This window comes from Mobula hypostoma, chromosome 23 (genome assembly GCF_963921235.1).
Source record: "Mobula hypostoma chromosome 23, sMobHyp1.1, whole genome shotgun sequence".
In the NCBI taxonomy this organism is placed as follows: domain Eukaryota; kingdom Metazoa; phylum Chordata; class Chondrichthyes; order Myliobatiformes; family Myliobatidae; genus Mobula; species Mobula hypostoma.
In genome coordinates, this window is record NC_086119.1 from 44,394,191 (window position 1) to 44,421,507 (window position 27,317).

General features: G+C 44.9%; 1 protein-coding gene across 8 annotated transcripts in view; it reads left to right on the top strand.

Moving 5' to 3' along the window:
* Nucleotides 1-1,392: 1,392 nt before the first annotated feature.
* gtf2ird1 (GTF2I repeat domain containing 1) overlaps nucleotides 1,393-27,317 on the top strand; it is a 200,953-nt gene continuing 175,028 nt past the window's right edge. The window contains exons 1-2 of one of the 8 annotated variants that reach the window (XM_063031349.1): nucleotides 1,393-1,773; nucleotides 4,745-4,871. The gene's annotated coding sequence lies outside the window, so the exon portion shown is untranslated. The other 7 variants (XM_063031348.1, XM_063031351.1, XM_063031353.1 and 4 more) reach the window with 7 other exon arrangements.

A 27,317-nucleotide genomic window follows, 5' to 3' on the forward strand; every position in this document is an offset into this window, starting at 1 on the left:
AAGTATGTTTGTGAATAATCCAGCCACTGATCTGTGCGGGACACAGTCAGGGATATGGTCCGGGCCTGATGCTTTCCATGGGTTTACACTCAGCAAGGTTGGTCTGACACCTGCAATACTGACAGTGGCTACAGGAGTCTGGTGTCACTGTATAGAAATGCATTGGCCTTGTTGAACTGAATTGATTTTATTTCTTACATCCTTCACATACATGAGGAGTAAAAATCTTTACGTTATGTCTGTAAATGTGCAATGTCCAATCATAGTAATTAATAATAATGTATAATAAATAGAACAGTGTAATATAGAGTACACTCAGTGTGAGTTCATCAGTCTGATGGCCTGGCGTTAGAAGCTGTCCCGGAGCCTGTTGGTCCTGGCTTTTACGCTGCGGTACTGTTTCTCAGATGGTAGCAGCTGGAATAGATTGTAGTTGGGGTGACTGGGGTCCCCAGTGATTGTTCGGGCCCTTTTTACACACCTGTCTTTGTAAGTGTCCTGAATCATGGGAAGTTCCCAACTACAGATGTGCTGGGCTGTGTGCACCACTCTCTGCAGAGTCCTGCGATTGAGGGAGGTACAGTTCCCATACCAGGCAGTGATGCAGCCAGTCAGGATGCTCTCAATTGTGCCAGCCAGTGATATCGCTCACCTTTCCTTTGCAAACCGCCCCCCCCATCACGTGCAAGGCTTACCACAGCTGAAGGCTGGTCTGTGACTCTGGTTTGGTCAGGTATATCTCAAACGTTTAACGTTTTTCCATCACAGAGTACCTCAGACATTCTTGGGGGGGGGGGTGTCGTCAATGACCAGAAACTGGAATACCGTGGCTATAAGGGCGGAATATGCCCTGTGCTGAGCAACTTGCCCCCTGACACACCAAACCTTGTCACCATCTATAATGCACAAACCATCAGCAATGTGATGGAACACTCTCCGCCGGCCTGGATGCATGCAAACCTCAACCCTATCCAGGACCGTGCAGGACAGTGCAGCTCAGTTGATTGTCACCACGTCAATGACTTCTCCTCCTGTGCACAGCGGCTGCAATCCGGACCATCGACAGAACACAGAGCAGTGACCCATCTGGGCGGCTCTGTCCAGTATATGCACCGCCACGAAGGGCAAGAGAACCAAGGACACCACCGTCTGCAGGTTCCCCTCCCAGATGTACACGGCTCAGGCTTTGAAAATGGTGTTGCGTTTCCTTTCACAGTTACAGCGGCCACATCCAAGGACTTCCTCCCTGCCACTCTGTGGGAGTTCCTTCACCAAAAGGATTTGCAGTGGTTGTTGACTGTGGCTCACCACCAACTTCTCAAGGGCAATTAGGGATAAGCAATAAATACTCGATTTACCAGGGACGCCCACATACCAGAAATGAATACATAAAGTCTTTGCTCAGCGGGAAGGGAATCTTTGGAATTTTTTACTGTAGAGGATGGGGGTGGCTGGGTTTTGTCCACCAGTTTGTTAAAAATTTAGATTAATAGATTTTTTCTCAGCGTTAAGAAATCAAGGAATGGATGGCTTAGATTAGAAACCGATATCATTGAAGGATCACTACTGTTCCTCTTGAGTAGTGGAACAGATCAGAGAGGCATGACTGAAACTACTATTTATGTTTTGAAGGAAGCATTCTTGTAACTGTGTACAATATAAACCTCTGGGATTAAATGAAAAATCTTCAAGCGCATTGTGACTGAGCTCAAGCAAGTGGCCCGACACAGCATTCAAAGAGTTAACAGAATGGCTACCAATTGAAGATGTGAGGTGAGTTCAATTTACTTGTCAGCTGTCCGCAGAACTGAGCCGCCGCCGCGCTGCAAAAGTTAACTCCTGGATTTGTTTTTTTTAAAGACGTATTATATATTGTTAGCAGAGGAGCGCGTTATCTGCCGACGATTCGGGACTTCCGCTGAATGTGCACATTATGCTTTGCAGAAGGTTTGCTCGCTTTCCTTACGGTCTCGACGGGATGGCGAACTGCGGACTCAGGGTAACAGTGCAGTCGGCCATTTGATGTGAGCGTATCTCTCTCTCTTTCCATGGGCCCCGTGGGAAGATCACATGGTCTCGCTCTCTCTCTCTGTAATCTACACCCAGAGAAGAGCACAGGAAAAACCCTGCAGCGCCTGTACATTTTGCAGATTAACCAACGTGGTTATTTGATGCATCCTTTTCATAAACGCAAATTAATATGGTTCTTTATTAGAATTTAAAAAAAAGTAAATGCCCCCAAAATCTAACACTCCCTATTTGAGGAGTAGTTTATCCCTGCGCACCCCCTCCCTGTATATTTCCGATTGTTTTTTTTCTTTGTGGGGTGGATGGGGCTGTTTTAATGGAAGAAAATGACGCGCGCGGTTTCACGCGCTCTTTCTTGTCAATTTCTCGTCTCCCCGCCCCCTTTTTCTCTCTTCTTGTCAATTTCAAGGTGCCGTAATTTGGCGAAAGAATGGGACATGTGTGTGCCTTAATCCGTATGTAAATTACAGCCAATGAAGGAGTGTGTAGGACTGGAGCTGGGATTAGCAGGGGCGAATGAGTTTCTGGTTTACTGGGATTAGAGAACAAAGGCTAGTCTGAGCAGAGCCAGCAAAAAAAATCTGCCAAACCGTGCCTACTCTGCAATCAGGACAAAAAGATACACCTTCAGGAAAAGACCTCGGATTGTAATTCTCAAAAAATCCAGAAAATCAAAAAAAAAAATCCGGATTGCTCTTAAGGAAAAAAAAACTAGGACGTTGGGAAGTTTTTTTAAAATTTTTTTTTAAACCCAAGGAACTCCTGTATGTTTGTATGTGTGTGTGTTTTTGGGAAAGAAGAGATCAGCGCTGTGGTGGGTCGTCTAAATTTAAAGGTGTAAGTAACAATAACAGAAACAAACCAGAACAAGTTGTCACAATGTTTCATATTTTAAAGATACATATTGTATCCTGCGGTGACACGTGACTTGCTTGGGGTGCAACATGCAGTCAGTCAGGATTTCAACCGAGTTCTAATCGGGGGGGGGATTTTATGGAAGTCGCTGGTTTATTTAATCTGACATTTTATGCGCGGCACCCCTTCCCCCACTGGCGACTCTTGGCACTTCCAACTCCGATCTGTGTTGTGCAGCAGTCTGCTATGTGTCTCAGAGAGGGGGGGGGGGGATGAGAGCACGCAGGCCGGGACACAGTACTGTACCCGGTCATTCACCAGAGTCCGTCAGTTTTCAAATTTAATCGCAGTCGGTTTCCGCAGTTGGTGAGCAATCCCGAGTGATAAACAAGACCATCGCTCCCACCCGCACCGCCTCCAAGAACTACGCGGTGTTTATTCCCGATTCTTAACATCTCTGCAGGAGCGCCCGATTACACGAATTTATTGATTCTTTAATTGCCTGAAATGTGCTTTTGCTTTCCTTTTTATACGTCACGCTTTTGATTTTACTGACCATGATTGAATTTGTTCTCTCTCCCTTTGACTGGCCTTAATCTCGTGTTATAGTTCAGCGTTGCCGTCCTTTCAAAAGCAACCAATTTAAGGGGTTCCTTAAGGTCACAAGCTCTTCCGTGTCTTGTATTTGCTGACTTGGATGTTATCTGTAAAACAGTGTCTAAGAAAGCAGCAGTTTCTGCGGTTTTCACTGGGATGACTGATGCTATCAGCATTTAGGAAGGGAGGTGGGAGTTATCCAGGTTTTGGGAGATTGTTGGGGGACTTTCTAGGTAGTGAGGCAATTTCCACATCGAAAAATTGTTTTAGGAAAATGTCACTATTTGCAGTGATCCTCGGGATGATACTGGTGTCAATTTTTCTCCAAAGAGAATAGTGGGGTCACTGGCCTGTTCGACCTCTCCTCTGGGTGGTCTCTTAGAAGTTTCCTGAGCCAGTGCAGAGAGCTATTCCATGGTCACCTCTGACATGAAAATTTGGCATGGAGCGAAACTTGCTCTGCACAGGATGTGGCCATCGATAGCAATACCGGCAAAATTTACCTATTTATAATTGCTCCTGAGAAGGTGATGGAGAGGTACCTTACTGAGCTGCTGCAGTCCGCGTGGTGAAGGCTTGCCACAGTGTTGTTTCCTCTGTCTACTGTCACATCCCCCCCCCCAACTACTTCACAGCGAGCAAGCACCCGTGAACTCCAGTAACTTCTGTGGGAAGTGCGAAAGTGGATTTGTGGAGAGAGTCCCCACCAGACAGTAATGTGATCAAACAGTCTGTATTTAATTGTGTTAGTTGAGTGATAAATATTTAGCAGGAAGCTCTGGAAGACTCCCTACTTGGATAATGCTGTCTCCTCGTTCAAAGGATGTTACCTTGGACAGGGCAAAGACCCTTTTGAAACTGTGAGGAATGAGCCAATGTTTTCATGTTCAGACCCTCCGAGCCATGGCCTTCCGAGGGATACAGGAAGAGAGACGGGAGGTGCTGCCACAGAGATGCAGTTGCTACCTGATATGTAAGATGATGCAGTGTTATTGTTACATCTTGTCAAAGCTTCCAACACAGTTGGCTGCACTTGTGCTTAGGAGTGGGTTGTAAGTTCACTTTCTCTCTCCTTGGGCAGATGGTACCAATGCAAGGTGACGGGAGTTAAGAATTTGAGCAGAGCTACAGTTTTCTCTCTCACATAGGTGTAAAAGAATTGCCTGGGACTATTTCTTAAAAAAAACACTTCTCTTGCTTTTGGCTAAACTGATACATCACTCGAGACCAGCAGCATTAAACGTTTTTGTATATTTATTCACAGGATGTGGCCATCAATAGCAATACCAGCAAAAATTGCCCATTTATAATTGCTCCTGAGAAGGTGATGGTGAGGTACCCTACTGAGCTGCTGCAGTCCACGTGGTGAAGGCTCTCCACAGTGTTGTTGGGTAAGGAGTTTTGGCTGTCTGCCCGTGATCATGTTGTGCACGATAAACCTGCATTATTTCCTATCTCATAAAAGTAGCTGTAATTCAAGCTTGCCCTTATTGGCCGTAAAGTACTTTCGGTCATCGAGGTTGTGAATGTACGCTTGTCGTCTTTTTATTTATTTGTAACGACTAGGAGAACCTCAAGGATCTTCTTGGTATCATGACCTTGCATTCTGTGGTGCTCTGCAGGATATGATTTAGATGTTATCTTTACAATGAATTTTTAAAAATTTATACTGACTATATTACTGTAGCACAAAGATTTCTTCGTTTCTCCCTCCAGTTTCTCATGAAGCCTATTGGAGGCGCTTTGTTTGTCACGTGTATGTCGAAACATGCCGTGAAATGCATCGTTTTGCATTAAATCAAAACTCAGCAAGGATTGTGCTAGGTAACCCACAAGTCTTGCCGTGCTTCCAGCACCAATGTAGCGTGCCCATAACTTACCATCCACTGTGGCGTGTAGCGTGCCCACCAACCGTGGGAGGAAACGGGAGCACCTGGAGGAAACCTACGCTGTCATGGGGAGAACGTACAAAGTCCTTCCAGACTGCGGCAGGAACTGAACCCGGGTCGTTCAGCTGTAAAGCGTTGCGCTAACTGTGGCTACGGGCTGCGCCGCAACAAAATTATGATTGCTAAACCAGCAACTTCTATTTCTACATCACCGTCAACAAGCTAAGTAGCCTGAGATGCTTCTCACGGCGGGGGCGGGGGGGGGGGAATGTTGCAAACTTGCAGGTTGTCGAAGAAACCTATTTTAAGACTGAATGAGAGGGAAAGGAGAGGCTTAGAGAAGGAGCTCCACAGCATAAGACCTGGACAATTGAAGGCAGATATACTTGCAGATGCTGCAGTTCAGAGAGCCATAGATATCTTAAAGGGTTAGAAGGCTAAATGAGGTATCTAAATTTGGGGGTGAAACCATAGAGGACACTTAAGTAAGGATGGTGAACGAACATAAGTTGGTTGAATAAAGGTAGCAGAGTTGAGACAGCTGCTTCCCTTCACCCATTCGATTCATGAACCAACCTGTACAACCCTAATTACGACCTCATTTTCCCAGCACCGTGACCACTTTACACCACAATGGAACGCGCATCAAAGTTGCTGGTGAACGCAGCAGGCCAGGCAGCATCTCTAGGAAGAGGTACAGTCGACGAAGGGTCTCGGCCCAAAACGTCGACTGTACCTCTTCCTAGAGATGCTGCCTGGCCTGCTGCGTTCACCGGCAACTTTTATGTGTGTTTGTTTGAAATTCCAGCATCTGCAGATTTCCTCGTGTTTACACCACAATGGACTTAGTTTCTTTTTGTTCTTATTGTGTTCATTTTCATATAATTTTGCATAATTTCTGTTTTTCTTGTGAATGTTGTACATCAGATGATATGTGCTGCCACAAAGAAATTTTTCGTTGCACCTGTATAGACATGCACTTGTGCACCTGACAATAATTTGACTTTGAGCTCAAGTTAATGGAGGTAGAACACGGGTGGCCAGTCAGGAGCATATTGGAATCATCTAGATTTAGATGTAGCAAAAATATGGGTAAGGGTTTCATCTGCACATGAGCTGTGCCAGAAGTGGACTTGGAGAAAGGCAGCCCCAGTATTGGTGGATATGTAGGCAGATGCTCATAATTGGGTCATCAAGGCAACAGGTAACTCCACTCTCATATAGTTGACAGGATGAGAAATGATGTGGTGAATGTGGAAAATAGTGAGAGGAGCTGATGACAAGTGACTGGTTTGCCTAATACAGTGGGGGCAGCGGGAATTTCTAAGGGAGTGATAAAGATAAAGGAGGTGGTGAGGGGTTCACAGTTTGGGAAGGGGAGCTGAGGGATTACAGACTTATAATGAGTAATTAATTTCTTAAATTAAGCATTTGATCCCCTGCCTCATAGTTGATCACAATGATCACATAATCATCTCATCTCTTGCTGAGCCACCATTCTCTTAGACTTTGGTAAAAGCATGTTACAGTTGTTGAAAAGCAATGTGACACTTGTGTAATTGGCATATCAAGGGAAATCTGGACTGAAGAAATTATGTTATTTCTCAGCCTGGCTCGCACATTATTGCCGCTCACTACTGTAGCACAGTGTTAGTACGATTCCCATACTCTGATCACGCAGTGACGCAATTCCTGTTAATTAGGATAGGGGCATTTAATGGGGCAAAGTTTAGAATCTTGATTGTGTTTCTGCAGTGCACAGCCCAACCGGGATATCACTGCCCCACTTTATGTACCTTCAGGCAGAGAGGCGGGTTTTGCCTGAGCTATGATCACAGTGCTTGAGGTTGGACTTAAACAACAGACGACTGACCGTGATAGTTAATCCATAACGAAAATGGCAGAAATGAAGAAGTGTAGATAGTGTAGTGTGGAGTATCTGAAATATGGATTTATACCAGCTCCAAGCAACCAACCACAGCCAATGAGTCTGTTGTGTAAAAAAGTTTTTATTCAATGAGGCAATGAAACTGGTCAGGCTTCTTGAAGAGAATACACTCTGATAAAGCAAACAAGACTTGGCTTGTGTTCAGTCACTTCGTGAAAACTTTCAGAAATGGAAAAGACTTCAAAACAGGTTTGCCATCACTTCTCAACAGAACAGTGATGGTTTGTGTGCTTCACACAGCATTTCAAGTTTATTGCCGTCTGATTATGTATGACTGAACGAAACAACATTCCTCCAGACCATGGTGCACCCACACAGCTCATGAAGCTGAAATATTGTACTATAAATAAGTTAATAAAATATTCAAAATGCCTGTAGTAAAGTGCAGCACAGATAAACAGTAAACAGTACAGTAAACAGCTCACTGTCTTAGTGACGAGGCCTCGGTGGTGTCAGGGTATTCATTAGTCTCACAGCCTGAGGGAAGAAGCTGTAACCCAGTCTGGCAGTCCGAGTCCTGATGCTCCTGTACCTCCTTCCTGATGATAGTGGTTCAAAGAGATTGTGCGATGGGTAGGGATCCTCAACAATGCTTTGTGTCCTCAATAGAAAACGCTTTTGGTAAGTGTCACAAACAGAGGTGAGGAAGGCATCGATGATCTGCTCAACAGTTTTTACTATCCTCTGTAGTGTCTTGTAGTCTGCTGCTTTGCGGCTTCTGTACCACAGGGTGATGCAGTCAGACAGGATACTCTCGATGGTGCTCCTGTAGAAAGTTGTTAAAGTGGGGGCGGGAGCCTTGCGCGCCTCAGTCCCTTCAGAAAGTATAGACACTGCTGTGCCTTCTTGATTAGTGAGGAGGTGTTGCGGGACCAGGTTAGACTGTCTGTTATGTGCATACCAAAGAATTTTGTTGCTCCTCACGCTCTCCGTGTGCAATGGGGAGTGGTCAGTCTGTCCACAATCATCTCTCTTTGTCTTGTCCACGTTGAAACTCGAGTTGTTTTCGCACCAACCGACAAGCCTGTCTACCTCCTCCCTGTATGCGAACGTCACTGTTACTGACGAGGCCAGCCACTGTACCATCGTCAGCGAACTCGGTGATGTGGTTTGAGCTGAATCTGTCTGTGCAGTTGTGAGTCAGGAGAGGCTTGAGCACACAACCCTGGGGAGTGGGGGGGCACCGGTGCTCAGCGAGGTTGAGTTTGAGATGTTGCTGCAAACTCAGGCTGGCTGGGGTCTTTCTGTCAAGAAGTCCAAGATCCAGTTACAGAGAGGGGTGTTGAGTCCCAAGGAGGAGAATTTACCCACCAGCCTCTGAGGGATGATCATGTCAAGTGCTGAGCTGAAATAAATAAACAACATCATGGCGTGTAAGGTATTATTTGCTTGCTGGGACAGGACGGAGTGGAGGGCTGAGGCTATGGTATCGTCAGTGGACTGGTCTGAGCAGTAGGCAAACTGAAAAGGACCCAATGTAGCTGTAAGGTGGGATTTTATACGATCCATTACCAGCTGCTCAGAGCACTTCATGATTGTTGAAGTCAGTGCCACTGGGCGGTAATCATTTAGGCCAGATACCATTGCTCTCTCGGACAATGATGGTGGCTGCCTTAAAGCCTTCAGGCACAGGGTGCTGTTTCAGAGAGATATTAAAGATATCTGTGAAGACCGCTGTTAGCTGGACCGCACAGTCCCTCAGAACCTGACCTGGTATGTTGTTTAACTCTGCAGATTTCCGTGGGTTTACACTGGCTAGGGTCCTCTCCACCTCAGCTGTGGACAGATAGGCTGCCTGTTCCTCAGGGAGAGAGGGGGCTTTCCCTGATGTCACGTTTGGTCAAATCGTGCATAGAGAGCATTCAGCCCATCTGGAAGGAAGACATCATTGTTGGTGAGGCTCAGGGTGGACCTGTAATTGGTTATGGTGTGTATACCTTTCTACATAACCCACGTGACCCTGGTGTCACAAAGATGTCTGTGGATTTTCTGTGCATACTCGGACTTTGCCGTCCTCATGGCGCGGGGGAGCAGGAATGTTGCAGAGCTTGGGTTTGTCCTGCCCCCCCGATCTGAAGGCAGCACGCTGATCCCTAACCTGTGCATGAGCTTGGGTTTGTCCTGCCCCCCGATCTGAAGGCAGCACGCTGATCCCTAACCTGTGCATGAGCTTGGGTTTGTCCTGCCCCCCCGATCTGAAGGCAGCACGCTGATCCCTAACCTGTGCATGAGCTTGGGTTTGTCCTGCCCCCCGATCTGAAGGCAGCACGCTGATCCCTAACCTGTGCATGAGCTTGGGTTTGTCCTGCCCCCCGATCTGAAGGCAGCACGCTGATCCCTAACCTGTGCATGAGCTTGGGTTTGTCCTGCCCCCCGATCTGAAGGCAGCACGCTGATCCCTAACCTGTGCATGAGCTTGGGTTTGTCCTGCCCCCCCCCCCCCCGATCTGAAGGCAGCACGCTGATCCCTAACCTGTGCATCAGCTTGGGTTTGTCCTGCCCCCCCCCCCCGATCTGAAGGCAGCACGCTGATCCCTAACCTGTGCATCAGCTTCTGATCATCCATGGTTCCTGGTTTGCCCTGGCAGTGTAGTGTTTAATCACGATAACGTCCTCAAATGCAGCCAGACACTGATCCCACATGTTGATGAATGTTGATGTGATGTTGGTAGATAGCCGTCTCCCTGAATGTGCTTTCAAAGCAGACCTGTGACACTGAGCTGGCATCTTCAGGCTAGGCCCTGATCTCCCTGTGAGCTGGTTTGACTTGTTTTACCAGTGGCCTCTATTCAGGGATTAGCAAATGGCTACATTAGATTAGATTATGAGGACATGCAGTCCTCTTTTATTGTCATTTAGTAATGCATGCATTAAGAGATGATGCAATGATACATGGTCTGAGTATCTGTGGTGGGGGTCGGGGGGAGGGGGTGGCCTTCTAGGCTCTACAAATATTGGCATAAACCAGATCTAATATATTCTCTCCTCTGGTTGCAAAGTTGACGTGCTGGTAGAAGTTTGGCAGGATTGTTTTTAAGTTGGCATAATTGAAGTCACCAACCACAGTGAAGACTCCATTGGGGTGAGTGGCTTCGAGGTTGCAGATTGTGCAATAGAGCTTCTGCAACACTTCCCCAGCACTCGCACCGGGGGCGGGGGGAAACGTAAACACCATTAATCACAATGGCAGCGAACTCCCTCTGTAATAGAAGGGACTGCACTTCACCATTTAAAAACTCTATCTGCAGTGAGGAGATACATCTGTGGAGATACTATATTGGAGAACATGGTGCAGATAGAGTACGGCAGGAGACATTACTTTTGCCATGCTCACTTGGGATATACTGTAATTTGTACCTGTAGCACACCTTTTGAAACTGGACCATGCGCTTAAAACAGGGCATGAAATTTAATTGGAGGAAATTGAAGATTTGGTGGGGGCACGTTGTCAAACAAGAGGAAAGTAGGGTTGGAGGCAAAGTGGCGGTTTGGGTATTGAGGTAGTACTGACTGATTCGAAGAAGGCAGAAGTAGTATTCGAGGGGCAATGTGTCAATGTTAGTCAAACTGGAAGACTGGTTAATGATTTACTGGAAGCATCTGGCAGTTGGGACCAGTTTAGAGAGGGTACAAGGGAAGGGACTAGAGGAAGATGTGATTTTAGTATTGGACCTGCAGAGAACTCCAGGGAAAGTTTGGTCTAGTTTTAGAGGCAGCTGGTCATAGTTGAAGTTGGCAAAATGGTGAGCCAGTTTGAAAAGACAACAAGCATAGAACTTGCACTAGGCAGTGTAATGGAACAGGGACTTTGGAATACATAGTGCACAGGCCCTTTTAAGGGGATGTCACGTACAGACAAGATGCCAGCAAGCTGCAACCTGAGTACAGGGACTGGGGCATTGTATTGCAGTTTGTGAGACTGCACTTGGAATATTGTATACAGTTTTGGTCACCCTGTTACAGGAAAAATGTGAGTAAACTGGAAAGGGTGCATAAGAATGTATGAGGTTGTTGTGAGTCTGGCCGGACTAGGTCTTTATTCCTTGGAATGTAGGAAAACCTTGTATATTTTTTAAAAATTTGTGAGAGGGATAGATAAAGTGGATGCTGTAGTGTTTTCCCCAAGGTAGGGGAGTCCAAAATGAGGGAGCATAGATTTAGATTGAGATAGGAAAGATTTACAAGGGACCTTGCGGGCAACTTTTTCACATGGAGGTTGGTGAGTACTTGGAGTAAGCTGCCAGAAGTGGTTGAGGCAAGTACAGTAGGAAACGTTTAAGAAGCACTTGGATTTGTACGAGGAGGGCAGGCCTTGGAGGAATATTGGCCAAGTGTAGGAAATTAGGACCAGTTGGGTGGTTGCTCCACGATGCAGTGTTTCTAAAACCTTGAGCCTCTTGGAGGTAAGGCTGCAGGGGAGTGAGTTTGGATGATGATAATTGCAAGAGGAAAGGGAAGGTGAATCAGGTTTAGTATCACCAGCGTATGTTGTGAAATTTGTTAACTTTACAGCAGCAGAAAAATGCAATACTTGATCATAAAGAAAAAAGCTGAATTGCTCTGTGTGTGTGTGTGTACACGTACAAAAATGTAAATATGTATATTAACTAAGTAGTACAAAAATAGAAATAAAAACATAGTGAGGTAGTGTTCATGGGTTCAATGTCCATTCGGAAATCAGATGGCAGAGGGGAAGAAGCTGTTCCTGAATCACTGGGTGTGTACCTTCAGGATTCTGTACCTCCTACCTGATGGTAACAGTGAGTAGAGGGCGATAGGGGTCCTTATTGATGGACACCGCCTTTTTGAGGCATGACTCCTTGAAGATGTCTTGGATACTACGGAGGTTAGCGCCCAAGATAGAGCTGACTAATCTTACAACTCTCTGTAGCTTACTTCGATCTGATGCAGTAGCCCACCATACCAGAATGTGATGCAGCCAGTGAGAATGCTCACCATGGTACATCCGTAGAAATTTGCAAGTGTTTTCGGTGACAAACCAAATCTCTTCAAGCTCCTAAAACTGCATTCCAAGACATAGTAAAGTGCTCTTCATTTCTCTTTCGATAACATTTAAGTGCAATGTATGACCTGTCACAGTACAGCTGGTTCCCTTCTGTGGACTTGGCACAAAACATCGCTCCCAATGCTTGCACTTGCTAAAATACACATTTCACAATTCTCAACTTTTTTTTGTCTCGTATCACTTTAATTCCCCTTCCCCACGCCCAGCAGTATTTTTTTCTCAGAATGCTGTCTACCAACTCCTCAATGCTCCTTGCACTAGCCAGTGCACCTCCTCCATGAAATTCTCTGTGAGTCTGTAGCAGCCTAGTTATCAAACCATTTCTCCTGGTTTGTTCGATCTGGTTACCCTGCACAGCATGGTTGCTGGGTCACACCGTCCTTCCTTCATGTGACTTTCACCAGGACTATACCAGATCCAGAAGAAGTAAACTGTCTCTGGAAGATTTTGGGAGGAACTTGTTTCATTTTGTTTAGTGCCACGTCACAGTGCTGGTGAACACTTGACAAGTCATTGGTGAGTGTGAAAGGATGGGAAGAGGCCTGCCTACCATCTTCAAAGGACCATGCTTAGCTGCTTAAACCTGTTCAAACTCACTTTAATGGATAAGCCCTCCCATTAGTATGCTGAGAGAGAATATACTGAAAATGTACTCCTTTCGGCACAGGAAGTAATTGATGAAGATAATATTTTTCCCTTTCCTGCTCCTTAGAGAAAATCTGGGTAAGGCTGAAGGGAAGGGAAGACTCGATCCTCATTTTTTTTTAAACATGTGACTTGCAGGAATTGGGCTCGCTTGGGAGGGATTCTTATTGTAATCCCAATGTCGTGAATCATCAGCCTTACAAAACCACCTGATTGTATCTGGTGGCAAAGTGAGGTTGGGGATTGGGAAAGGTGAGATTGTGGAGAAAATATACTAAGATGAATTTGGTCTTTCTTTTTGATTAACTCCTTGGGAATGTTACATTTTCCCAAAGTGGATTAGCAATCATTCTTGTTGCTTCCTCTGCCCTCTTGGTTATATCTTATCTCGGTGAATTCAGTGTAGAGCATGTGAACAATATGCTCTGTTCATTGGAGCTGATGGACTGTGAGTGAGCCCTGACGCTGGGTCTCTTGGCCTCAGGAGGATGCTGATCTTAACTATCCTTTCAGTGGATGTGGAAGATTTTGCTGCCTTGTGTTGGAGAGGTATCCTTCCAGTGTCTTTAAGGTCCCTCTTGTATCAAAAGTATACAGAAATGTTGGGGGTGGGGGAGGTGGTAAACCACGAGTATAGTCCTAGATTTTGATCTTCAAGCACAACCAAAGCCTGTGCTGGCGTTTTGACAGTAATGGTGAATCAAGGTCGACCTTCAATGAGGGTCGGCCCCTGTGATATGTAGGTGGTCCGCAATTTTCTGAGGTGGATCTTTACTGTTGGAAGGCGAAGTGCACAGTGGGGGCAGGTTGGTAGACAGCCTTTGTGGATGTCAGGTGTGAGCCTAACCTTGTCATTTAGTTGCTGACTTTACCATTATGTGCATGTGCAAGCATCGTCTGCATACTGCAGTTTGATGGCTGAAGTTGGAGTGATCTTCATTCCAGAGCGTGTGAGATGTAGGTTAAACAATCTCCTCTTAGAACTTGGAACAGAAAACAGTACAGCACAGGAACAGGCCGTTCGGCCCACAGTGTTGTTCTGGACCGGCTAAAGAGCAAATCAAAAACACCCTCCTACCTACACAATGTCAACATCCCTCCATCTTCTTTACATCCAAGCATTTCTTAAGAGCCTGTAATGCATTTGCCTCTTACCACCGTACTAGGCAGCACATTCTAGGCTTGGATAACTCTCTGAGTAAAAAAAAATTTACCCCTCACACCCCCCCCCGAGTCTACTTCCTCTCACCTTCAATGCATGTCCTCTGGTGTTAGACATTTCATCCCTGGGGAAACAGGTACTCCCTGTCTATCTATCTATGCCGCTCGTAATCTTGTAAACCTCTATCAGATCTCCCTCAGCCTCCACCGCTGCAGAAAAAACAACACAAGTTTATCCAGCCTCATGATTGTATGTGCCCTCTAAACCAGGCAGCATCCTGGTAAACCCCTTCTGCAGCCTCCAAAACCTCAACATCCTTCCTATAGTGGGACTTGATCCCTTGATTAGCTCCACTTCCTTACTTGGTCCCCTTGGCTCCCAGTGGAGCAGAAACTGTTGATGACCTCCCGTCTCCATTGTCCTCTGAAGTCGATGGTATGGTTGGAGTCCACCAACGCTTCTGCAATCCTTTGCATCCACTGTTCAGGGGATTGGTTTATACAGCTTCGCCAGAGCCCTGCTGGCTGGCCTTACCCGTTTCCACCTCTCACGACGGGGACCTAGGGCTGGACTTTGAGAGGCATCTCCACTCCCACAGGAAGTTTATTGGAAGTGAAATGCAATGTTGCAGGAAGAACACTTGAGAAATGCTTTGGCATTGATGATGCACCCAGTCAGTTCTGGGACTGGTTGAGGTTAAGCCTTGCATACTATAATATAGCAGGTGTATGGTACTGGACAGCCGCATTTGAATAAGGATGCTCCAAAGGCCTCTGGAATGATGGAATCAAAAGGTTTTCATGAAATGTCCCACGTACAGCGCCTGGGGATGTGACCAAGTGGTGATTTGAAATGAAACTTCCGGCCTCTCCTTCACAACTGTCTGAGACAGCAAGTCCTACCGGTAATGCAGTTGGCTCTGCTCCACATATTTTCTCCCTGACCTCTGATAAACCAACCTCACTTGCTCCCACACTGCTAGATAGCATTTAGTTGCCAAGGAGATGCAGGAAAGGTTGTTTAATACCCCGCAAGGACGGACCAGGCTAGTGGTGCAGCTGGTCTTTTCCAATCTGGTAGTTCTGTACCTTAGTATATAACGTAGGATATCCTGGTGGAGACACATCTCGACTATATTTACAGCTGGCGGGTCTCCCTTCTGTTCGCAGGCACTTCATTTATTTGTGTTTGTTTATGAATCAACAGCACGCTTGTGCTTTGCCGTTCTGGGACGTGTAATCATGGAATAAACTGTGCAGATAAAAAGATCAGACTCCGAGAGATTAAACACCACAGTTACATTGTTCAAATACCACAAGATTAGTTTCCTAGGAGATGGATCACAGTCACCATGGACACAAGGGTCCTGGAATTAGGATTGTGAATTTTCTACCCTGGTCACATAAATATAGAGGGACCTGAGGCATTGAGATAAAAGGACCCAGTATGAAGCCTACAGCTTGTCTCAGACCCACTGTGCTCCGCAACTACAAGAGCAGCACTCTGCAGGCTGTAGGTGCGGTGTCTTCTCCCTTCCACCCCCCTACCCCACCTTCATAATATCCTTCGCACATACTTCTTCAGCACAAAGAGCATGCACCGGAAACAACAGCAGCCTCTTGGTCCTACCCGTGCTATTGATTTCTTGAGTGAGGAATTTTGAAAGTTCAAAGTAAGTTTTATTATCAAAGTACTTATAGTACATGTAACTATATACAACCCTGAGATTCACTTTCTTGTAAGCATACTCAATTAATCCTCAGAATGGTAACTATAACAACATCAGTGAAAGGTCAACCAGGCTGCAGAAGGCAGCAAACTCTGCAAATGCAGACATTAATTGGGTGGCAGAGTAGTGCAGCGGTCAGCACGGCGCTCTACAGTACAGGCGACCCCGGTTCAATTCCCGCTGCTGCCTGTAAGGAGTTTGTACCTTCTCCCCGTGACCGGGTGGGGTTTCCTCCGGGTGCTCCAGTTTCCTCCCTCAGGGAGGTTAACTGGTCATTGTAAGTTATCCCCTGAATAGTCAAAGCGTTACATCGAGGATTGCTGGCCAATGGGGCTCAAAGGGCCTGTATCTCAGTAAAATAAATAAATAAGATAACGAACCCCTGAAATGAGTTCATTGATTGTGGGAACAAGTGAAGTTGAGTGTAGTTATCCCCTTTTGTTCAAGAGCTTGATGGCTGAGGGGGTAATAACTGTTCTTGAACCTGATGGTGTAAGTCCTGAGGCTCTGATGGCAGTAGCAAGAAAAGAGAAAGGCCTGGGTGGTGGGGATTTCTGATGATGGATGCTGCTTTCCAACAACATCATTGATGTAGATGTGCTCAATGGTTGGGAGGGCTTTACCGGTGATGTACTGGCCTGTATCCACTACTTTCCGTGGGATTTTCAGTTCAAAGGCATTGGTGCTTCCACCCCAGGCTGTAATGCAGCCAATATACTCTCCACCACACGTCTACAGAAGGGTTTTTGCTGCAAACGATGAATAGATCCTCTTTCATCCCAAGCTGGTTCTTTTAAAATGCTATCTTTTTTTTTAAGGCTTGTTCACTTTATGGGGTGAGGGTCAGGTCTGGTGCCACTGGCAAAGCCAGCTTTTGTTGCTCTTCCCTGAAAGACTTTGAGAAGATTTAGTGAGCTGTTGCCATCAGTTGCTGTGCTCCTTCGGGTGAAGGTACCCTCAGAGTACTGTTGAGAGAGTTCTGGGATAGAGACCCATTGACAATGGAAAATCTGGCAGTAAGACTGGTGTACAGCTTGGAGAGGAATCTACAGGCATTGCTGTTTTTTTTTGCTGCCTTGTCCTTGTCCTCTTCGTTGGTACAGATGTGATGTCAGAATAGCTGAGATAAGTATCTGAAATGCAAAGTTCAAAGTAAACTTGTTATCAAAGTGCATGTCACCATATACAAACTGAGATTCGTTTTCTTACAGCCATACCCAACACATCCAATAACCATAATAGAATCAATGAAAGACCGCACCCAGCGGGGTGGACAATCTGTGTGCAAAAGGCATCAAACTGTGCAAATACACAAGAAAAAAAGAGAAATAATTATAATAAATAAGCAATAAATATTGAGAATGTGAGATGATGTGCCCATAGGTTGTGGGGACAGTTCAGCGATGGGGTGAGTGAAGTTATCCCCTTTGGTTCTGGAACCTAATGGTTGAGGGGTAATAACTGTTCCTGAACCTGCTGGTGTGGGTCCTGAGGCTCCTGTACTACCTTCCTGATGGCAGCAGCGAGAAGAGAGCATGGCCTGGGTGGCAGGGGTCCCTGATCATGGATACTGGTTTCCTGTGTAGATGTGCTCAGTGGTGTGGAGGGCATTACTTGCAATGGACTAACCCATAACTACTACTTTTTGCAGAATTTTCCATTCAAGGATGTTGGTGTTTCTATACCAGGCTGTATTGATAAACTTGTATATGCCAACCAATCAGTAAGCTCTCCACCACCACACATCTATAGAAGTTTGCCAAAGTTTTAGATGACATGCAGAATCTTCACAAACTTCTTTTTTAAAAAATGTAGAGGCGGCGTGACACATTCTTTGCAATGGCACTGACAAAGCGGGAGTGAACACGTGCTGTTTAACTCCCATGTTGTTTCGTGCTGCAGTTTCGTTAGGCCAGCACCTTAATTTTGTGTGTCTGAAGCAGTTTTCCATGCCCTTCAGGATTTGTCCTTCAAGGTGGATAATCCGTGCTGGATAATGAAACTCGAGTGGGGCATATGCTAGGCCACGGAGTTCAGATTGGAGTAGTAGATGTCAATGCCTCACAGTTGTCAACTGCCAGATCAGTTCAAAGACCGTTCCATGTAGCGTACGATATAGTGGAGGGTATCCTCTCATATCATTTGATCTGCTGGTGTTTGTTTATTTATTTATAGTAAAACAGTCCCTTCCGGCCCTTGGAGCCCTGCAGCCCAGAAATCCCTCAATTAAATCCTAGCCTGATCACGGGACAATTTACGATAACCAATTAACCTACCAGCCGGTACGTCTTTGGACTGTGGGGGGAGACCGGAGTAAGCTCGCACGGTGCACGGGGAGAGGGTTCAAACTCCCTACAGGCAGAGGCAGGAATTGAACCTGGGTCGCTGGTACTGTAAAGTGCTGTGTTAACTATTACACTGTGTTGAGGTCTCCCTATCTGCTTCTCTGACATACTCCCACTGGTTTTGCTCATCTGTCCAGTTTTATTCTTTCTCTCCTTCACTCTAGCAGGAACGGTGCATCCGGTCATTTCAGGGGGCACTTAATAGTCGCTACAACACAGAACACACCCCCTTCGACCCACTGTTATCACTCTCCCATCTTTAATGATGCGACATTCATCCTATTTTTAATTTGCCTAACATTTTCGCCAACTACACTAGAGGCAATTTACAGCAGTTAATTAATCCACCAATCTGCATGTCTTCTTGACTTGAGATGAAACAACAGTCCTTGGTGGAAACTCCACACAGATGGGACCTGAGGTCAGCATTGAACCCACATCTCTGGAGATGTGAGGCAGTAGCTCTACCATGTGCACCACAGTCCCACATTGGTAGTTTCAATAGGCCAGACTTTCCTCTTTTGAGGGACATTAGGAAACCAGTTGTGTTTTCACAGATCCTAAAGGGATTGGACAGGCTAGATGCAGGAAGATTGTTCCCGATGTTGGGGAAGTCCAGAACGAGGGGCCACAGTTTGAGGATAGAGGGGAAGCCTTTTAGGACCGAGATTAGGAAAAACTTCTTCACACAGAGAGTGGTGAATCTGTGGAATTCTCTGCCACAGGAAACAGTTGAGGCCAGTTCATTGGCTATATTTAAGAGGGAGTTAGATATGGCCCTTGTGGCTACGGGGGTCAGGGGGTATGGAGGGAAGGCTTGGGCGGGGTTCTGAGTTGGATGATCAGCCATGATCATAATAAATGGCGGTGCAGGCTCGAAGGGCCGAATGGCCTACTCCTGCACCTATTTTCTATGTTTCTATGTTTCTAATAACTTGGTGGTTCTGTGGTCATTATTGTTGATGGCTAGTTATTTTAAAACACTGCATTATCAACTGGATTTAAATTTTGGGAGCTGGTGATGGGTGTTTTGAACTCTGGTATAACACAGCACAGAAATAGGCCCTTCAGCCCAATTCATCATGCATCCTCCCTGCTAGTCCCAATTGCCTGCACTCAGCTCATAGCCTTTCAATCCTCTCTGCTCTCTGTACCTATCTACGTGTCTCGTAAAAGTTGCATTTGTACTACCTCAACTACTTCCAAAGAAAACTTGCCAGGCATCTGGGAGAGAAAAACTTGCAGACTATAGAGATTTGGGACTGAAGTGATTCTTCTACAAGGGGCCATCATGGATTCAATGTGCTGTATAGCCTGTAGCAATTTGGATTCTACACGCTGCCCTTTAAAAGAACATTTCTGCTGTGTTTAGGGACTCAGACTACGCATTAAATTAGCTAAGATATCAAGGGATCATTTTCTGGATGAGTTGGTGTTAATGGTGTACACATTGGAAATACTCATCTGATCAGGTGACATCTGTGGAGAGAGAAGCAGAATGAATTTTTTGGGTTATTATAGTCCAACTGCAATGAAGGGTCATGAATATGAACCATAACTGCTATTCCTCTCTCCGCAGTTGAGGAGAATGTTTCTAATGTTAACAGAATCTTGTTTATTATCTCTGACAGTTGTCTGATTTGATAGTTAAGGCCTGCCAGATGATTGGTGTGCCTCATAAATTACTATTCCTTCGTCGTCCCCCACCCCACCCCACCTCACTGCTTTCTAAGCTTTCCAGTATCTACTCCCTGTGTTGATTTTACCATGAACTTCTGTCGGAGTGGATTACTCCACTAGGATCATTGGGAATAACGCAGCGAGTGAACAGAATAGTTCAGTCACGTTACTATTAAAGGGAATGAACTCAAAACTTTATCAGTCAGAAACATGAAGTCTGCAGGCACTGGCCATCCAAAGCAACACACACTAAATGCTGGAGGAATTCAGCAGGTCAGGCAGCATCTATGGAAATGAATAAACAGTCAACGTTTTGGGCTGAGACCCTTCTTCAAAAATAACAGTGACTTAAAAGTTTTAGATACAAGTCAGGTTCAACAGGTGCCTTTCATAACATTTTATTTATTGATTGATTTGATGTACAGTGTGGAATAGGCCCTTCTGGAAGTTTGAGCCTCACTGCCCAATTTAATCCTATTCTAATCACGGGGCAATTTACAATGACCAATTAACCTACCGATCGGTGCGTCTTTGGACTGTGGGAGGAAACCGGAGCACCCGGAGGAAGCGCATGCAGTCACGGGGAGAATGTACAGACTCCTTACAGGCAGTGGAGGGAATTGAACCTGGGTCGTTGGTACTGTAAGGTGTTGTAGGCTTTTAGACGGGCATGTGAAAAGGTGGGGAAATGGGGGAGGGGGACATATAGACAAGGTGCACCCAGATGGAATTAGTTTAAATTGATACCATGACCGTTCCTGTGCCGTTTTGTTCTGTTGTGATGAGTGCTGAGCCTGCAGGACACCAGGGGTACTCTTGCCAAGTATTAGCATTGCTAGTTAATGATATATCTTCATCTCTTGCTTTATGCCAGCTGATTTTTATACACAGTGACATAAAGGCAATAGACTTGTCCTTTCCTATTTCCTCATCACACCATTGCTGGCTGTGGCATCAGCTGATCTAAACTCAGTCCCCCTCGTTTTAGGAAGTTATTAGAATCTCTGTGACTTTCTGGCTAGCTGTCAATCTTTTCTGATTTTTATTTCTGTGTAGTAATGTTTGCGATTTCTTCATGTTAGAGCAGTTGTGTAAATGCAGGCTGTTTTTACCCTTTTGGTCTAGGAGTGAGAATCTATCCTGCTCCCTCGTATGTCCCATTTATCATGCTGGATAGGTGGGTTGGATTATAGGTGCTGGACACTGAGACAGCAGTTGATGGTAAAATCATCATGGGAGAAGGTGGGCGGGGGGCAGAGACAAAAGAATATCAACTCGGGTATTATGTGATTCTTTTCAAAGTCTCGTACTTGGACTTGTTCAAAGACTGGGCCTTTTGAGAAAGATAGTGAAGGATAATTAAGGTCAGTGGCCCCGGCGAACAGTTGATGCAAGGTGGTGAGCGTTCTGACTGGAAGCATCTCTGCCTGGTACGGAGGCGTCAATGCACAGGATTGAATGAGACAGCAGAGCATTGTAGGCTCAGCAAACTCCATCACGGGCACTACTTTCCTCGACATCAGGGACATCTTCAAAAGATGAAGCCTGCATCCATCATTAGTGCTCTCACCACCTTGGACATGCCCTCCTCTTGTTACTGTCGTTGGGGAGGAGGAATGGGAGCCTGAAGACCACTTTCAACATTCCAGGGCCAGCTTCGTCAGATCTTCAAACGGTCCATGAACATCACCTCTCTAGTTCCTCTATAGCACTATTTATTTTGTATTGTCACTTCCAATATTTTTTAAGCCTTCCACCGTACTGCAACAACACAACAAATTTCAGGGAATGTGTTGGTGGCAATAAATCTGATTCTGATTATTTCTAAGTGGCAATGTTGACCCCGGGAGAAAAGTGGAAGGAGAATAGAAAGTATTACTCCAATTAATGCCACGATCTAGGCTGATAACCTGATTTTCATCTCAAATCCTAATCATAATTCAACAGAAAAGATCTTTAGTTAGCTCTCATTTAATGCTGCTGATTAGAATGGGTTGTACAAGTTCAAAGGCACTCCTATGATTTACTTTGCAATATTTTTGTTATATAATTTATCAGGTGCTCCAGTTTTCCGGGCTGAGCTCGTTGATCTCACTCCTTAATTGCAGCTGGGATCCTTTCCATCCCTGTGCTCTGCATTCCTTCCTGCTGATCAGTTGATGTCCTGGGCAGAGATCAGCCTAAAACCATTTACTTTCTTTTTGTATATCAATGCGCAAATGTGATGTTGTACCCCCGTTCTCTGTGGCAGGGGTCCCCAACCTTTAGCACACCGTGGACCAGTTTAATATTGACGATATTCTTGCAGACTGGCCGACGGGGGGAGGGGGTGTTCAAGTTCAACAGTTCGTGACAGGGAATGAGGAAAGGTGCAGCTGACTCGTATCGTTTCCGCGTGGCCCGGTAGCACATGCTGGTTGGGGACCACTGCTCTATGGAAATAACTTTTAAAATCCAGAATGGAAAAATAGTGTTCCTTTTGTACGCAAAGCAGTTTGCAAGATGTTACCAATTATAAATGTAAGTGGGCATTCATAGTGAGAAGCTGTTATTTACAGCAACATCGCAGGTAGGAGGCTGTCCTCTGGGTGGAGGAGCAACACCTTGTATTCCATATCGGTACCCTCCAACCCAATGGTATGAATATTGATTTGTTCTGGTGAACAAAATTTCTGCCCCCCCCCACCTTCCTCTATTCCTCACTTCTTCTCACCTGCCTATTATTTTCCCCTGGGTCCCTTCCTCCTTCCCTTTCTCCTATTGTCCACTCTCCTCTCCTATCAGATTCTTTCTTCTCCAGCCCTTGATATTTCTCACGTACCTGGCTTCACCTATCACCTTCCAGCTAGCTTCTTTCCGCTCTTCCCCCCATATTTTTATTCTAGCATCTTCTCCCACCACAACCGCCCCCCCCCCCATTCCCCCTCAGTCCTGATGAAGGGTCTCGGCCCGAACTGTCGATTATTAACCCTTTGCTACAGATGCTGCCTGAACTGCTGAGTTCCTCCAGCATCTTGCATGTGTTGGGAAGGCCTTGTTAGGTGGTTGTATTTTCAAATGATAAACAAACTCAGCCAGGCAAACAGGAGTAACTCGTAAATCATATAACAAAAAAATTGCAGAGTAAATTGTAGGGTGCCTTTTAGAACTTGCACAACCCATTCTGAGCAGCAGCATTAAATTTCATGGGCTTCAAAACAAGAGTATGTTGTATGATGGACTCGAGTTAGGGTGATCATTTGTATTATCTGAACTACCTGGAGAGGAAAATGTTTTTCAACATTATCAATCTTTACCTGACCAAACAGGAGCTGTGGTAAGAAGCCTGTATTAATAATAGGTATATGGCAATGCATTTTGCGTTTAATTTAGAACAAGGCATAACAGGTTTTTTTTTACATAATTAAGAGGAATGTAGCTGGACTATATTGCCCTGTGGTAAACTATAAAAGTTTCTATCAATCATTCTTATAAAAGCGCAAATGATAGTTCCATTTTCAGAGTAGTGCCTAGCTGGTATTGATCACTGATCTGACTTAAATGCAGCCATCAGCAGTGTAATGGTAATGGGTGTTCGATGAACAAGTTAACCATGTGCCCATTTTGAACATCTGGTTCCATTTTAACTGGTGAAGGTGTGTGTGATAGCAAGCTCCCTACCGTTGAAGCATTGCGGCTGTGAGAACTCTAATCCGTTCCAGCGTATTTGTCTGGGTAACATTATATTTTTGATTGAATTAAGTTCTCTGGTATTTCTTGAAAAGAATTGCGGGGTTAAAACTGGTCTCTCAAGCAGTGCTGCAATCCATGCTTCCTCTGCTGTTAAAATTGATTCTTTCAATTGATCCAACACTCAGCCTGAGGGTACATTATTTGATGGAATATGTTTTGCCAATATTGAAAGTGATACAAGAAGACAAACGTAATAACCTCACTATTAACCAAAAAGGCTATTGTATTTCTTCCAAAGTAGTTCTATGAAGTGTTGTTGACCAATTGCAGACGTCTTGTATGTGCCAAATCTTTATATTCCATATTAACTTACCACACAGAAGGAGGTCGCCTGACACATTGAATTTGTGCTGCCTCACAGAGCAATTCCATTCATCCTGTAATCTGTTCTCCCCTCGCCCTCGTCCATTTTACCAACCAAGGACTCCAGGGGCAATCTACAGTGGACAATTGCCAGCCAGTTTGCACAGATTTGGAATGCGGAAGAACTTTGCGGAGACCCACGCAGTCACAGAGAGAAGTGCAAACCCTATGCAGACAACACAAGAGTTCAGGATTGAATCCAGATCACGAGAGCTGTCAGTCGGCACCTCCATCAGTTGTGCTGATGTGACTCCTGATAGATGTATTTATTTAGAAAATATGATCAGGTTTATACGTGTCTCTCTGAAGTAAACTGGTGGAGCATGCAAAATTGTATATGATCTGATAAACTGATTATTACAAGAAGCATCATTTTAGTCCTTGGATTGCATAATTCCAGAAGGAACAGCGGAATTTCTGGACTTGTAGGAGACACAATACACTAAGAAAACAATCTTCAAGCATGAGGACAAAAGAGTGGATTTCTAAATTGCTGGAAACTTTATTGATGTTTCGCTGCCCAAGATCATGTTTTGAAGTCGGTTTATGGCCTTTTTGATTTCTTGTTAGTCTTGGAGGCTGGGCCACATCGTGGGAGTTAGAGTTGAGAGTGATGTCACAGTTGAGTTCTTTGCCTCCATTCTTTTCTCCTGGGAAGCATCTTTCATTGTTTGGGCTACAAATGGCTTTAAGGGTACTGAGGAATTCAGTTATCTCATGGTTAACCGTGAATTGCTTCATTCCTTCAGTATCTCTACTTTAGGTTATGAGTATTTCGTTAGTCATTGGCCTTTGGGTCCCTGTCAAGTTGTTTCTTTTCCCTTGAGGGGTAGTGGTGTTTCCAACCCAAAAATTTGCATTTGTGGTTAATTACACTGGTTTCTTGTCTTCATGCTCGTCGTGCTGGTATATTCCTGTAGAGCAGCCTGGAATGTCTTCACACATGCAAATTGTGGTGGCTAGCAGGGTCCTCTGTAGACGTTGTGTGGCTTCTTTTGGATGAGGATCATCAGATTGTCTGTACAGCACTACTTGAGGAAGAACTTTCTTTTCAGAGGAAGAGAGACAGGCTAGCCCCTATTGACATCAATGGATCTGGGGTTGAGGGGGTGAACAGCTTGAAGTTCCTCGGTATACACATTACTGAGGATCTCACGTGGTCTTTACGCACCGGCTATGTGGTGAAGAACAGCACCTCTTTCACCTCAGACGGTTGAAGAAGTTTGGTATGGGCCCCCAAATCCTAAGAACTGTCTATAGGGGCACAATTGAGAGTATCCTGACTGGCTGCATCACTGCCTGGTGTGGGAACTGAATTGATCAGTCTGATGGCCTGGTGGAAGAAGCTGCCCCAGAGCCTGTTGGTCCTGGCTTTCATGGTATGGTACTATTTCCTGGATGGTAGCAGCTGGAACAGTTTGTGGTTGGGGTGACTGGGGTTCCCAATGATACCTCGGGCCCTTTTTACACACCTGTCTTTGTAAGTGTCCTGAATAGTAGGAAGTTCACATCTACAGATGCGTGGGACTGTCCGCACCACTCTCTGCAGAGTCCTGCAATTGGGGGAAGAACAGTTCCCATACCAGGCAGTGATGCACTCAATCATGCCCCTGTAGAAAGTTCCTAGAATCTGGGGGGCTATAGAAAACTTCTTCAACCGTCTGAGGATTGGGTGAATGGGATTTGATGCAAGATGGGAAATAGATGGCATAGGACTAGTTGAACTTGGAGTTGTGTAGGTGTCAGCTGAGAGTTATCCATTAGACTGTAATGTGGTTAGGACTAGAAATAACATGAGTATGGATGGACCTTGACTGCAGATGAACTGAAGTAAGGTTGAAGAATGACAATTAGGGATGAGAGAGGGTAATCAAAAGTAATTTGTGCTTGGAAGGCAACATTGAGAATATCGTGTATAGTTCTGGATCTAGTTTCTGTAAATGGGAATGAAATAATTGAGGTTTCAGAGACTAGAAGCAAAACTGACTGATCTATAAAAAGAAACTTGTAACAATGAATTTGCTCTAATTGAAAGGGAACATGATCTGGATTTTTAAATGCTGTAAAGAATACTAACGTAGTTAAAAGTAATTGCTTAACTCTGTACCAGAAGACTGCCTGAGTTGGCAAGCAAAAGGATAAAAACATTTTCAACAAGGATTCCCAGTAAAGGTATTCCTTTTAGGGAAGGAATTTTGTGAATAGTGGTTTGAATGGATAAAGGATTGCAGTGAGATGCAATGGAGCTATTATTGTGAACTCTCATAGTGTAAACTTGAGTACTGGCAAATTGTATACCTTTTCATTTTATTTGTTCCCAGCTTTGACTTGGAGCATTCTTGGGTAGATAGAAATGGTCCTTGCCTCAGCCTCTGTCTCACTCCGCCCCCCCCCACCCCCTGCACCAATATTCTGGCTACCTTTCCTCTTCATTCCTGGTCCAGAGGTGGGGAGTCAACCCAAATCATTGTTCGACCCTTTGTTTGTGCTAGACCCACTGAATTCCTCCAGCAATTTGTTGTTTCAGATCACAGGGATCTGCAGGAATGTATTTTGGTGGAAATAAATGAGGGTTTATTTTGGAGATCATGCACAAGGAATTAAAATAAACACCATTCGATGGGGGTTGTATAAAGGGGAGTGGAGAACTGTTGTTTGTAAAGCTGCCTTTTTAACTTCACACTGATTATTGTTTGCCATTTACATTATGAACTGAAGACTGGCTCCTGTTTACAACAAGAAGCTAAACAAAAAATATTGGTTGGAAGTTTTACTTAAAAACATCTCTTGGATCTCTGAAAGCTCACAGCTGCTATGTTAGAAAGCTGAGCTTGGCAAAAAAAAAAGGCCCCTTGGCCCTGGACGGTGAATATCCATTACACCACAGTATGGCCAACCTTTGTGTCATTTGCAAATGCATTGTGCCCCAGCCAGATTTGTTTTGAAGGAATACAAAGGCTTCCATCTTAGGTGGGTGTATAGTTTAAAAAGAAAATCACACAATGGTTGCTGACCTGTCACATGTCTGCAGCTTTCACTGTTGGTTTCCATAATTAACTTACAAAATAACAATTAGTTAATGAATTTGAACCTACAACATTGCTGCTAAATAAGGCCTCAAAAGGCAAAAAACTATATTTTTTCCCTACTTGTGAAGTGTCCTACCAGCCTTCTAAATAAATTGAAGGCTAGCTCAACTAATAAGTGAGGATGATTCAGAATCAGGTTTATTATGGCTGACGTAAGTTGTGAGATTTATTGTTCTGTGGCTGCAGTCTAGTACAAGATGTAACAATTACTATGTTGCAAAAATAAGTA